Here is a 12,986-nt window from a genome sequence, read left to right on the forward strand (position 1 = left end):
CTGCAGCAGCCGGTTCGTGATGAACCGTTGGAGGCGCATTAAAGTGTTAAAAAGGTGATATGTTTCACTAAAGAACACTACATTACAATAATCAAAATGAAACTCCTTCACTTTAATACCGTCAACCCCTGCGAACTTGGCCAGGGAGTTAAACCAACTCAATATTGTCTCAATAATCTCTCCAGAAATTAACTTTTTTATTCTAGTTTTATTTTTTTTAATTTAGGAGTTTATCCACAATCATTGAACTTTTTTTCTCGAAAATCACAAGAAATTTCTCCAAGTAAGAGAACTACTTCAATTTTATTATAATTTTTTTCCAAATATGCAACAGGCTCAAATTCCAAAATTTTCACTAGTTTACTATTCAAACAAACGTCATGCTAAGATTAAAAAAAACCTGGGATCTATTTAATAATTTCTCCAGGAATACCTTCTGAAAATCATCCAGTGATTTCTTCAAGAATTCCTCAAGGGACATCTTCAAAAAAAAACCTTTGTGAGTTCCTCCCTGGACGTCTACTACAGGCAGGGATTATTTTTTTTTTCTTTTTTATTTAGGGATTTTCTGCCGCAGGCAGGTTTATCCCGAAATGAGACACGGATTCTTTCAGACTTCTTCCAGGGATCTCAACAGAAATTTTTCCAGGAATTCGTTAAAATAGCTCTCCTTGGATTTCCTAAAGTTTCCTAGAAATCCCTCGTCTAGTAATTCTTCCAGGAACTCATCTAGGGAATCCTCCAAATATTACTTCGGGAGTAATTTCAGGGATTTATCTGGGAATTCCTGCAGGCATTCCTTTAAGATTCTTCCAGGAATTTCTGCAGGGATTCCTACAAAAATGCCTCTAGAGATTCTTTTAAGAATTCCAATAGAGATTCCTCAAGGAATTCCTACAGGCATTCTTCAAGGAATTCCTCCTGAAATAACTCCAGGGATTTCTTCAAGAATTTCTCGAGAGATTCCTCCAAGAATTGCTCCAGGGATTGTATGCATTGTTCCAGGCAATCCACCAAGTTTTTATCCAGGAATTTCTTAAGGCACTCCTACAGGAATTCTTTCATGAATTTATCCAGGAATTCCTTCGGAATATCTTCTCCAGAAATTTCTCCAAGGAATCCTCCAGGGATTCAATCAGAAATTTTCCCATAATTTCATCATCGAATTTATCTAGGTATTCCTCTAGGAATTCTCCAAAAATTCCTCCAGAGATAGCTTAAGGTATTCCTTCAGGGATTCCTCCAAGATTTCATCCAGAAATTTTTCCATGGCCTGCTGCAGGAATTCCACTAAGAATTCCTCCAGGAATTACCCCAGAATATTATTGATGAATTCCTCCAGGATACATATGGCTATGTTGCCCTTTACTGGCTTGTACCAATTTGCTGGTACGACTTAACGTACTGGGAAAAACTTGAAAATTAGAAAACAGAAAATGTTGATAAATTAGCAAATTGAGGTATGAAATTGTGACAAAAATCGCGTTCTTTGACTTAGTTGGTTTTTCACAATTTCATACCTCAAGTTGTCATTTAATCAACATTCTGTGTCTTATAATTTCCAAGTTTTTCCCAGTATCACTCCAGGAATTCCTTCAGAAATTCCTACAGTAATTCCTCTAGAACTCTTCACTTCTCCAGAAATTCTCCAGGGATTCCTTCTGAAATTCTTCCAGGAATTTCTCCAGGAATCCTGATGGTATTTTTTCGAGAAACTTCTTCTCCAAGAATTGCTCCAGGGATTGATCTAGGGATTCCCCTTGCGATTTCGCCTGCAATTCTGCCAGGGACTCCTATAGGGTTTCATTTAGGCTTTCTTTCAGAATTGCTTCAGAAATTCCTTCAAGAATGCCTCCAGAATTCGCCTAAAAATTCTTTCAGGAATTTACCAGCAATTCCTCCACAGGTTCCTACAGGAATTGCTCCAGGGATTCCCTCAAGATTCCCTCCTAGGATTCCTCCAGAAATTACTCCAAGAATTCTACCAAATTTCTCCAGAAATTTCTCTAAGAATTTCTGCAGGAATTGTTTTAGCAATTTCTCCTGAAATTTATCCTGGGATTTCTTCCAGAACTCTTCCCCCCAGAATTTCTACAGGAATCACACCAGAAATTCATACAGAAACTTTGACAGGGATTCCTCCAGATATTCCTTCAGAAATTCCTCCAGGGATTCTTCTAGGAATTCTTTCAGGAATTGCACCAGGAACTGCTAGAAGTTTCTGGGATTCTGCCAGCAGTTTGTCCAAAAGTTTCTCCAGGCATTCACCCAGGATTTCCTCCAGAGATTACTCCATGAATTGCTTCAGGGATTCCTCCATTATATTCTCCAGGGATTTCTCAAAGAACTCCTCCAGGAATTTCTCCAGGAATTCGTCAAGGAGTTCCTTACGAGATTTCCTCCGAAATTTCTCCAAGGATTTCTTTCAGAATTCCTCTAGGGATTCCTCCAGGCCTTCGTCCAGTAATTCCTTCAGTTGTTCTACCAGGGATTGCTCCAGGAATTTCTCCAGGAATCTCTCCAGGAAGCCGGGGCCCGTGGCGGAGTGGCTACACGTTTGCTCCATAAGCAGATGGTCATGGGTTCGATCCCAGCCCCGGCACTTTCGTCAGTTGCTCTTTCCCCCTGAGAGCAGCTGACACTGACCCTCTTCTGATCCCAAGGCTCAAATGAACCCGGATACTTGGACATTGGCGAACGGCAACCTATTATGGACCCCCAATTGGACTGGAAACAGGAACAACCAACAGCCACACATCAACATCCTCGTGCTCATCATTCTACCATGATAGGGTAGAAAGTGAAAGCAGCGCAACGGCAACCAGATCGATGTAGTACAATTAGAATAGAATACATTTAGGCGCTGTACAAAGTATATGTACAGCTTCCAATTGGAATCGCTCACGCAGTGCCCTAGTGGACAATAGAGCTGTAAATTAGGTTAAGTGGTTGAAGAATAAAAAATCTCTCCAGGAATTCCTCCGGAGGTTCCTCCAGGAATTCCTCGAGAAATTTGTTCAGGGATTGCTCCAGGAATACTTCCAGGGATAGATTCAGAAAGTCCTCTAGTGTTCACTTCAGAAAATCCGCTCGAGATCTTTTTAAAACATTACTCAGGGGTTACATCAGAAATTTCAGAAATCCTACCATTATCTTTTCCAGGGATGTACTCAAGAATTTCTCCAGGATTACCTGAAGCGTTTTCTGGATTATTTCAAGGATTTTTAGATGTATTCCAACAGCGATTTGTATTAGAATTCCTTCAAGAAAATTTTAGTGGGATGCATATAGGAGCCAGGGGATTCCCCATAAAGTTAACCAGGAATTCTTTCACAATTATCACCCAGAAATATTTTCGGAGTTCATCCACGAATTTGTTCAGGAATCAATGAATTCCTTCACGAATACCCTCTGCTGCTCCTGCAGAGGAATTCTTTCTGAAATTCGTCCGGTGATTCTTTCAGGAATATATCCTCATCTGTTTTTCTCCAAGAATTCCTTCAAGAAGTTATTCGTTGATTTTTTCAAGAATCCCTGCAGAGATTCGTCTAGGACCTCAAGGTTTACTTCCAACGATTGTTCTAGACTAATCCTAAAGTTTCTTCAAGAACTCAACCAACTGAGCTTCACGGGGGTTTCAGAACTCAAAAAAGTTGCCTTTAAGATTTTTTCCAAGGATCCTTCCGGAAATACACCAATTAATATTTCTATAGAACTGATATGAGTATATAGAACTGACTTTATGGTGATATCGATGGTAATGGATTTCCATTATGTTCTACCGGAGAAAATGATGAAGGAAGTCATGAAGAAAATTCTGGTTTAATCCTAAAAAGGGTTCGTAGGTTTCAAAAGAGTTTAGTTATGATTTCTTACGAAAGTTTTGTAAAAATAACAAAAAAAAATATTATGAGCTCCAGAACAATTAATGCTCGAGTGAAAACAAATCCCTAATTTTCCAGAAATTGGCCATAGCTTGAAATACTAGTTAAAAATTAAAAACACTCAACTGTTCACTTTTGCAAAAAGAAAAAAACTAAAAATGACTTTTTAAAGAAAAACTAGCAAAGGACGAGCAAATTCCTGTTAATTCCACTACTTTGCTTATCTTCGGACAGATAGGCCTTTTTCGTCTGCGACTTACAGACTTCTTCAGTGTCGAGCAAAGTAGTGGAATTAAAAGGAATTTGCTCGTCTTTTTCTAGTTTTTCAATAAAAAGTCATTTCTAGTTTTTTCTTTTGCAAAAGTGAACAGTGAAGTGTTTTTAATTTTTAAATATAAGTGTTCTACTAAAAGTTCCATAAGTGTTAGTGAAGTGGCTTTAGCTACCAGCATCACGCTGACTTGTGTAGAACAGGCAAGCTTCAGAGGCATTTCAAAACGTTTCAATGCGTTCCAGAGCGTTTTAGGACTTAGGCAAGCCTCACGGAGATTTCAAGGAGCTTCATAGGCGTTCCAATGTGTTTCAGGGCCTTTCAGGAGGTTTCAGTTGGGCTTTAGGGGGCTTCAAAGGTTTTCATGTGAGCTATATGTTTTTGAATCTATTTTTATTTGTAAATTTTAACTTACTACAAGTTTTTCACATCTTCTCGGGGGTTTCACAGGCGTATCGAGACGTTTAAACCCCTTTCGGAAGGTTTCAGGAGGATTCAGGAGGGCTTCACATGCTTTCAGGTAAGCTACACGGGGATTTAACCCTTTTGGGACGGAGCGCAAGGAAGCAAAATCTCCATACAAATGGCTCAACTTTGGCTCTCCTGAAATTTTAGATATCCCACAAAACAACAATTATTTTTCCTAATTTGAAGGAACACGAAAGACAAACTTTCGATGTCTACTTTGTCTAACTAGATAAAACGGAAATAAAAAAAAGCGACAGATAAAACTTCTTCATGTTTTATGGTTTTTGTTCATTTTTTGTTTAAATTATTGTGGTAAATATCAGAGACAGCGTAAACAAAATTTTGTTTGCATACATACAAGTATAAGTAATGGCTAAATTATTGGAACATTTGACACCACATAAAACAAAGACTAAACAGATGAAAAAATACACAAAACTGTTATCGCTCAACAGCACAAGTGTACTGGTTCGTCACGAAAGGGTTAACCCTTCAGGACGCGCGCTGTTGTAAAAAGTACAACACTACCAAAAAAACTCGCTCATCGTATACAGCGCGAGCGCGATGCAGTTTCGGTTGCTTGATGGCGCGCGTCCTGAAAGGTTAAGGAGGTTTCAGAAATATTTCCATGTGTTTCAGGGCGTTTCTGGGAGTTTCAAGTGGCTTAATGAGGCTTCATAAGCTCTCAAGTGAGCTTCACGAAGGTTTCAGAGGCGTTTCAAGGCGTTCCAGGACATTTCAGCGAAATTTGATGGGGCTTCGTTTGAACTTGAAGTTTGCGGGGCTCTCATTTGTACTTCATAGGGGTTTTATGGAGTTTCAGAGGCGCTTACAATTCGTTTTAGGGTGTTTCAGGACTTTTTATGAGGTTTCAGATCAGTTTTAGGTTGCTCCGCAGGCATCACATCCACGATAAAACAACGTTACAATTGAGTGCGCCTTGATTGACTGAAATAGTTTAAAAGATGACTAGAAAGAAGCAAAAATGACTGGCAAGGTTTGGTCGCTAGTGTTTACATGAACAACATGAATTTTTGCAACACTGCTCCAAGGAAATCAGAGCAGCTCAGGAAGATTTCAAGGAAGTTTCAGGGAATTGTCATAAGGATTTAAAGTTGTCTAGGGTTTCAGGTGATATCAGGGATACAAACCCTGGAACGCAACTGAAACCGCCAAAAACTCCTGAGAACAACCACTGGAATTCCACAGAAACGCCTTGAGATTCCCTTTGAAACGCCTCTGAAATATCATGGAATACCCCTGAATCCCCTTGAAACCCCCTAGAATACTCCAGATACCACCTAAACATTCTGAAACGCTTTTAAAAGCTTCTAGAATACTCCCGGAAATCACTGGAACACGGACATTCCTGAAACGGCCTCGGAATCTCCTGAAAACCCCTGGAACGCCCTGAAATACCCATGGGAACCCCTTAACCCTCTGAATCCCTTTGGAACACTCCTGGAATGCCCTTGAAACATCTTGAAAACCCCTGGAACGTTCCTGAAACCCTCTGCAACACCTCTGGAGCATCTCCGGAACACCCTAGGAACTCCTTAACCCTCGAGCAATCACGCTGTTGTATTTTGTATAACACGTTGAAAAAATCTCGCATTTTGTATTCAGCACTAGCTTGGTGCTGGCGGTGGTGGCCGACTGCGCGAATTACGGAAGGTAATTGAAATGCGGACATTTTATGTTATGCCAGTGTTCAACAATTGGATCATGGATGCATAATGAAAGTGTGATAACAAATATTTTTTTCAAATCAATAAAAATGAAAAAAATGTAAAAGTGTAAAGGACATCCTTCCAGTTCTTGCAACTATGGTGTGACTTTGATATTTGTGGTTGGTTTGCCCGTAAAGTTTAGTGACCAATCAGAAACCACGTAGAGTTTTTGGAGGAGGGGGGTGGGCGTCTGGTCAAAGTCTACGCTCCATACAAACTTCAATTTCATACGTCAATAAAATATGCATTTTGTTATTATGAATTTAAAAAAAAATATCACTCCTAAGGTAACATTTATCTCCCAAACAATACAAGCACACACCAAGTTCAAAATCAGCTGCTTCTTCGCCTCTGCTGACGTTTCAAACACCATGTCTGCTGTACATTTTTCTCAGATATTGCGCGTTGGTCCGCAAAACACCCATACGATCTCACTCTGCGCAACGTACTCCATCAAGGCAAGCTCTCCGCAAGCAAGTAAACGTAGGAAGAATTGTCTCAAAGCTTCCCTCCGTCGAACCACCTATGACTCAAGAAGCAAACGTTCATTCGCTCACAGCCGACTGTGGTGGCCGGTCTCGATTGCCTCCAGCTGATTTCGGGAAGTTGTCGTTGGAACTCGAAATAAACATATGGTTGGTTTGGTACGTTGCTGCTAGCTGTATGCTGTATGCGTCACTAGCTATTTTAGAAGGTGTGCCAACACAGCACCGCACCGCATCGGGTACGTAGGTACGTACCATTCTTCTCCACAGAAAAGCTCCAATCGAACGATCACAGTCCGCAATCAAACGCAATCGATTGTGTAATTGGAGGAAAAGGTCAACCGGGCCCTACCTCCCAACGCGATTCGGTTCAGTGGAACGGATGTTTATGTACTTACTACGATTTGGGTCCGGATTTGGATTGACCCCTTTGGGAAGGAAGTTTCGTATCTGTACAGTTGGTGGTGGTGGTGTCACCGAAGACTTACCTGAAAAAAGGAAGAAAAGAGAGACGTTGAATAATTAAAATTAATTTGCAATTATGAAACGTGGAATTGAAGTCGAATGTCAATATAAATTACATTAAATTCGATTCGAATGACTAATAATAAAATGCCAGTGGGCACGCAAGTCTGAAAGAAAATCATAAATATACACAGTTCTGGGTCGATTCGCAAAGAACCAATTGTTGAAACATTAAAAAGATTGGATATCGCAAATGATGTCGTTGAAATCGAGGATAATTACTCGCTACGAAATTTTTTTGTTATCATCCTTACAACGACAATGGGGATGGTGAGGTTCAAGATCTGCTACACGGCGACTACAGTTCAAAAGGTGCAAAATCTTAACAAATTGGCAGCGAAGACAACACGGTGCCTTGCAATGCCGAATGATCAGAGATACAGGCTGGAGGTTAATCCATTCATATCGTTTCGTTTGTGAATGCTGAACCAGCCTGTTTGATTTCTCAGATTGTGATCGAGCAAACGGGCTTAAATGGGTACATAGATCAATACTGCTCTAGAATACATTCAAAATGTTTGTATTACAAACATTTTCCATAAAAATTTACAAAGAAAATAAAATAAAAATAAATGAAATAAAAAATAACACAAAGCTCTATAAAATTTAAATTTTTCATGGAATTTAAAACAATCATATAAGCAAGCATATTCTACACGAAAAAAAAAACAATTTGGGTATACAAAAGTGATAGAATTCTGTTTTCAGTAGACTGATTGTGCAACATAAGAGCCAGAGTTTATAAGAAAAATCAAAATGAAACGAGCTCATCAGTTTACGCTTTCCTTACGCTTGAATCCATTGATGAATACTTTTACAAATTTCGATGCACCAATCTTCAATTCATAGGTTCCATTAGTCTTTCAACTGTTGCAAAAACAAATTGTCGTTGCCATGACAAGTGCATATGAATCATCGAACAAGATTGATTTCGCGAATAGCATTCTCCTTCTTTGAAAATGACTAGTTTCGTCAATTTCAACAGAATCGCAACAACTGAGAAGAGCAATGAACACCTCAAAGCCTAAAGTAGAACAACACCGCTAACCAAGCTTATAGCTGTGCCTATGTGACAATCATTCCAATCGATCCATTTTGTCTGCTGGCTGGCTCCCTTGGCTCCATCAGCTTGGAACAGTTACATCAACATTCGTCAAACCGGCTTATTTAGAGATGTAAGTAGGTACCTATGGAAAACAGACATTTCAGACATTCGACATTCGAGTTCGTTCCCCGATTGCTTGCACTTCAAATTCGGTTCGCGTTGCTGCTTGCTCGTTTCGGTTGTTGTACTCAACACTACTCGTATGTGCGCTATACTATTAAGCACCTAACGGAGCCGGTACAGTGTGCGGTAATAAAAATGAATAAAATATAGGGGTTGCCAATAACAAAATTTTAACATGTTTATTTTTGTTGCAGTTATTTTGTAACACTAGCTGTAATAAAACATGTACCGTTGGTAGTTAAAATAATAAAAAAGGCAATAAAAGCTGCTACAATTAGAACACAAATATTACAAATTTTATACAAATATAACAAGATTATAACAAAATGCATATCAAAATAATAAAAAGAATTAACTCAAATAACACAGATAAACATTTTTTTGTCTCAAGAGCAAACTCATGTGTCTCTGACAGATTTTGGGCCGCTGAATCCGAATCTGGGCTCAGATTTGCTCCAGCACGTCACAATTTTGAGCTATACATCAATTTATAGGGTAAAATAAGCGATTTTGGGCTTTTTTGACTGCAAGCCATTAAGCATGGGAATATTTTTTTCAAGCAATCAAAAGGTAAATTGGTCAATTAACATCATGTTAACTATTTCATTTTACCAAATCAAATTTGATAGATTAAAGCATTTTATGTTAGTATGTAAACTTGCATGCAACTTTTGGAGGGTGACTTGTATGGGGAATATCGTACCTAACATAAATCGCTTAAAACTATCAAATTCGATTTGGTTAAACGAAATATTTTGCATGAGTCGTTAATTTAGATGTTAATTGACCAAGTAACCTTATGATTGCTTATAAAAAATATTTCCATACTTAATGGCCTGCAGTCAAAAAAGCCAAAAGTCGCATATTTTACCCTATAAATTGAGGTATAGCTCAAAATTGTGACGTGCTGGAGCAAATCTGAGCCCGGATTCGGATTCAGCTTCCCAAAATCTGCCAGAGTCACATAAGTTTGCTCTTGAGACAGACCAAAAGCTAATTTTTGTTACGCTGTGTAACCGGAATAAATTTCATTTTTTTACACAACACACAATATAGGTACATATAATAATATTATATATATTTTTTGTACAAAAAAATTAACAAATAATTCCAACTACAATACATAACAAAATTATAAAAAAAACGCAATTATTAATAACAAATGTTGATATTTTTTTGTTTTAAGCATTTTTCAAACATTTTTTTTTTGTTTTTTTTTAACAGATGCACTTCCGATCCAAAGTTTGGGGGTTCCCCTCAAAAACATGTTATTTTTTCAAGCTCATATCTCCACTTATATGCCTCCACTTTTAAAAGTCCCAGCCTCATTCAAAAGATAATAAGTCAAAGCAATTTTAAGCATGGTTAAGGTGATTTTTTCATAAAAATGGTATGAAAACTTATCCAACGCAAACTGTAAAAAGAGCATTTGCATGTTGGTTTGATGAGACGCTCCCGTCTTCTTATTTTGGTATGCTATACTGTACTAATGAGCTTACTGTACCCTTCACCGAACAATCCAGTTCGGTATGTTCGGTTGCAGTGGCGGGTGGCGAGTGCTTTCGGAAACAGTCTTTTGGAAATGTTATGTTCTTGTGAGGGTACCACTAAAATTATACAGCTTTGTGATACCTTTTAAGTTTGACATGTATTGCATATTACTTTTTCAAGAGGCGAATGAATTTGAAATTTAAAGCCTCTATAATAAACACAAAAAAAAAATGTATTGCATAAGCATAAAAGATAGAAGACATTTTTTTCAGATTTTTCCGCTAAGAAAAGGAGTTAAAAGCTTATAAAAATATGTTATTTTGCTACTTTTATCTTTGATCGACCCAATTTCCAGCGATGCTACCTCAATTTATTATATTTACATTTAAAAAAAAAGGTTGCAGCTATAGATCAAAGCAAAATAAAAAAAGATATATTTCTTCAAAATCATGTCTAAAGTTTCATCGACTTAATATCTTTTGAATGAGAGCTAGATTTTGGAAAAGAAATTGTATAATATAAGTCGGCTGCCGGGGTCCGTGGCGTAGTGGCTACACGTTTGCTTCATAAGCAGATGGACATGGGTTCGATTCCAGCCCCGGCACTTTCGTCAGTTGCTCTTTCCCCTGAGAGCAGCTGACACTGACCTTCTTCAGAGCCCATGGTTCAAACCAACCCGGATACATGACCATCGGCGAATGGCCACTCATAATGAACCCCCAATCGGACTGGAAAAAGTAAAAACCAACAGCCACACATATACATCCTCGTGCTCATCATTCTACCATGATAGGGAAGAAAGTGAAAACAGCGCAACGGCAACCAGTTCGATATAGAAGAATTAGAATAGAATACATTTAGGCGCTGTACAAAGTGTAATTATAGCTTCCAGCAGCAAAGTTGTTAGGTTGGTCATGGACTTACAGTTGATGGGTAGTTTGGTTTAAAGCTCTCATTTTCAGAGGCCATCTCAGCAGCCACGGCAACAGCAGATCTTTCTTTAGAGTATGTTGTTTTCGAATCACGTTGTCCAGGGTTCACGCCAGACAGGGGTTGATTAGGTTGGATCGTTACAGAACTTACAGATTTCAAATTTCATATATCTCAGGATCCCGGCTACTAAAAACGATTTCTTTGGAAAAGTTGTTTAGTTAGTCAAGGACTTGCAGCTGATTTACCATTAGATGCGAGTTCTCGTCACTAGAAGACGCTAGTTTCCATTTTGCAAAAGCTGGCAAGTGATTACAATTTCTTCACAAAAGTATTCTACAACTTTTTCCACTTTGGACATATTGTAGTCGAATCAAATGGTAAACAAAGACCAATTTATTAGTCATAAATGTTCAAAATTTCTTCTGATTTGATTTACTTAGTCGTAAGATATAAGAGTTAATAGAACGACAGTAAAAAAAGATGTATTCTGCTTGAAACGCTCAATCTTCGTGTAGAGCTAAAAAATAAAGTCCAAATTTGTAGCAATCAGATAACAAGATGAGGAACTATCAGTAAAAATTTAAGAATTCTTGATAGAATTCAAAAAAAAGTTACGGCTTGTTGAATGTTTTCTAGGTAATTTATAAAATTGGTTGGTTTTTGAAAATTTTGGCAACTACTGCCACGGTGTGGCAAAATTTCAAACCAAACGGCTTTCAAACTAAAAGTCCTTGATCTACTAAAAGTTGGTTGTCAAGGACACCTACTGTCTAAATTATCAGGATTCTGAAATGTATGGGATGAAAATTACGTCAGTGTCACGTCTGTCTTTGATATCACAAGAATCACCAACAAACAGACGTAACACTAATGATATTGAAACTTATATATCACAGGACCCCAACTACTTAGAGTGTTGATGTTTTTGGAAAAGTTGTTTAGCTTGTCAAGGATATTCAATTTTTTTTTTTTTTTGTTCAATTAACGACCTTTTAATCCAAAGGATCATTCGGGTCGGGCTTTATTTCAAATTCAACAATAATTACATATTCAATTTTTCACAGGATTTTTCATAATTTGCCAACTTTTTTTCCATCCGTCGTGAACGTCTACTATATACAGCTAGCCATCCTTCCACATCTTTTGGATCGGGATCAGTGTCGGTATCCGTGCACGTTTCCATATCGATATCCTCTACTCTGTCAGTCACGCATTGTTTGTCAATCTGCTTCGTTGGTGTCCCCGTTTCTCGGCAAAGATCAGCTTTCTTCCGTGGTGGTGATCGCTCATTCTGTGCAGTATGAATCTGCGGTTGTATTAGCTGAGTCTGCTCTTTCTTCCGTTTCGCAGTATGTTGTGCGTCATCAGCTTTTGTCGTCGGCGTTGCGGTGCGAGTATTGCACAGTGGTTTACTGTCTTTTGTTCCTGGTTGTGTATTTTTTTTATTGCTTACACAAGATCTACCAGTATGTAGCGGTTTCTTACAGTACCTACACGATTTTGGCTGGTTGGTATAGGTAACAAGTGTTTGTTCTGTTTTGATTGTGACAAATGAGTTAATGTGTTCCTTGAGCGTCATTGTTGCCACACGCACTCCAGAATAGATTCCGCTGCCGGCAAAATTTTTCCCCCATACACATTCTTTTACGTTATGCACTTCTCCGTACCGTTGAAGGTATGCAGCAATATCGTCATTCGTCACATTTTCGGAGAGGTCGTGTATCTTTACCTCTGAGCGTTTATCATCCATTGCCAGACAGACTTTGTAACGTATTCCGTCAACTTCCAATTCGGTACGGTCGTTGTGTTGGTCAACCACTTGCAGAGCTGTAGGCAGATCTACACATTTGACATACACACAGTGATGTATGTGGCTCATCTGCAGTCGTTTCACTTGCCATTGTTGAAGTCCAACAGCTCGAAAAACGAAGTTGTGAACTTCCTCAAAACTTGGACGTTTCACAAATTTAG

General features: G+C 38.4%; 1 long non-coding RNA gene across 1 annotated transcript in view; it reads right to left on the reverse strand.

The window, feature by feature from the left end:
• Window positions 1-145: 145 nt before the first annotated feature.
• Window positions 146-12,986, reverse strand: part of LOC134287592 (uncharacterized) — a 210,017-nt gene continuing 197,176 nt past the window's right edge. The window contains exon 2 of the long non-coding RNA XR_009997391.1: window positions 146-7,326. This is a non-coding gene — a long non-coding RNA (uncharacterized LOC134287592). The remainder of the gene's footprint in view (window positions 7,327-12,986) is intronic.

This window comes from Aedes albopictus, chromosome 2, assembly GCF_035046485.1.
Source record: "Aedes albopictus strain Foshan chromosome 2, AalbF5, whole genome shotgun sequence".
Classification (NCBI taxonomy): Eukaryota; Metazoa; Arthropoda; class Insecta; order Diptera; family Culicidae; genus Aedes; species Aedes albopictus.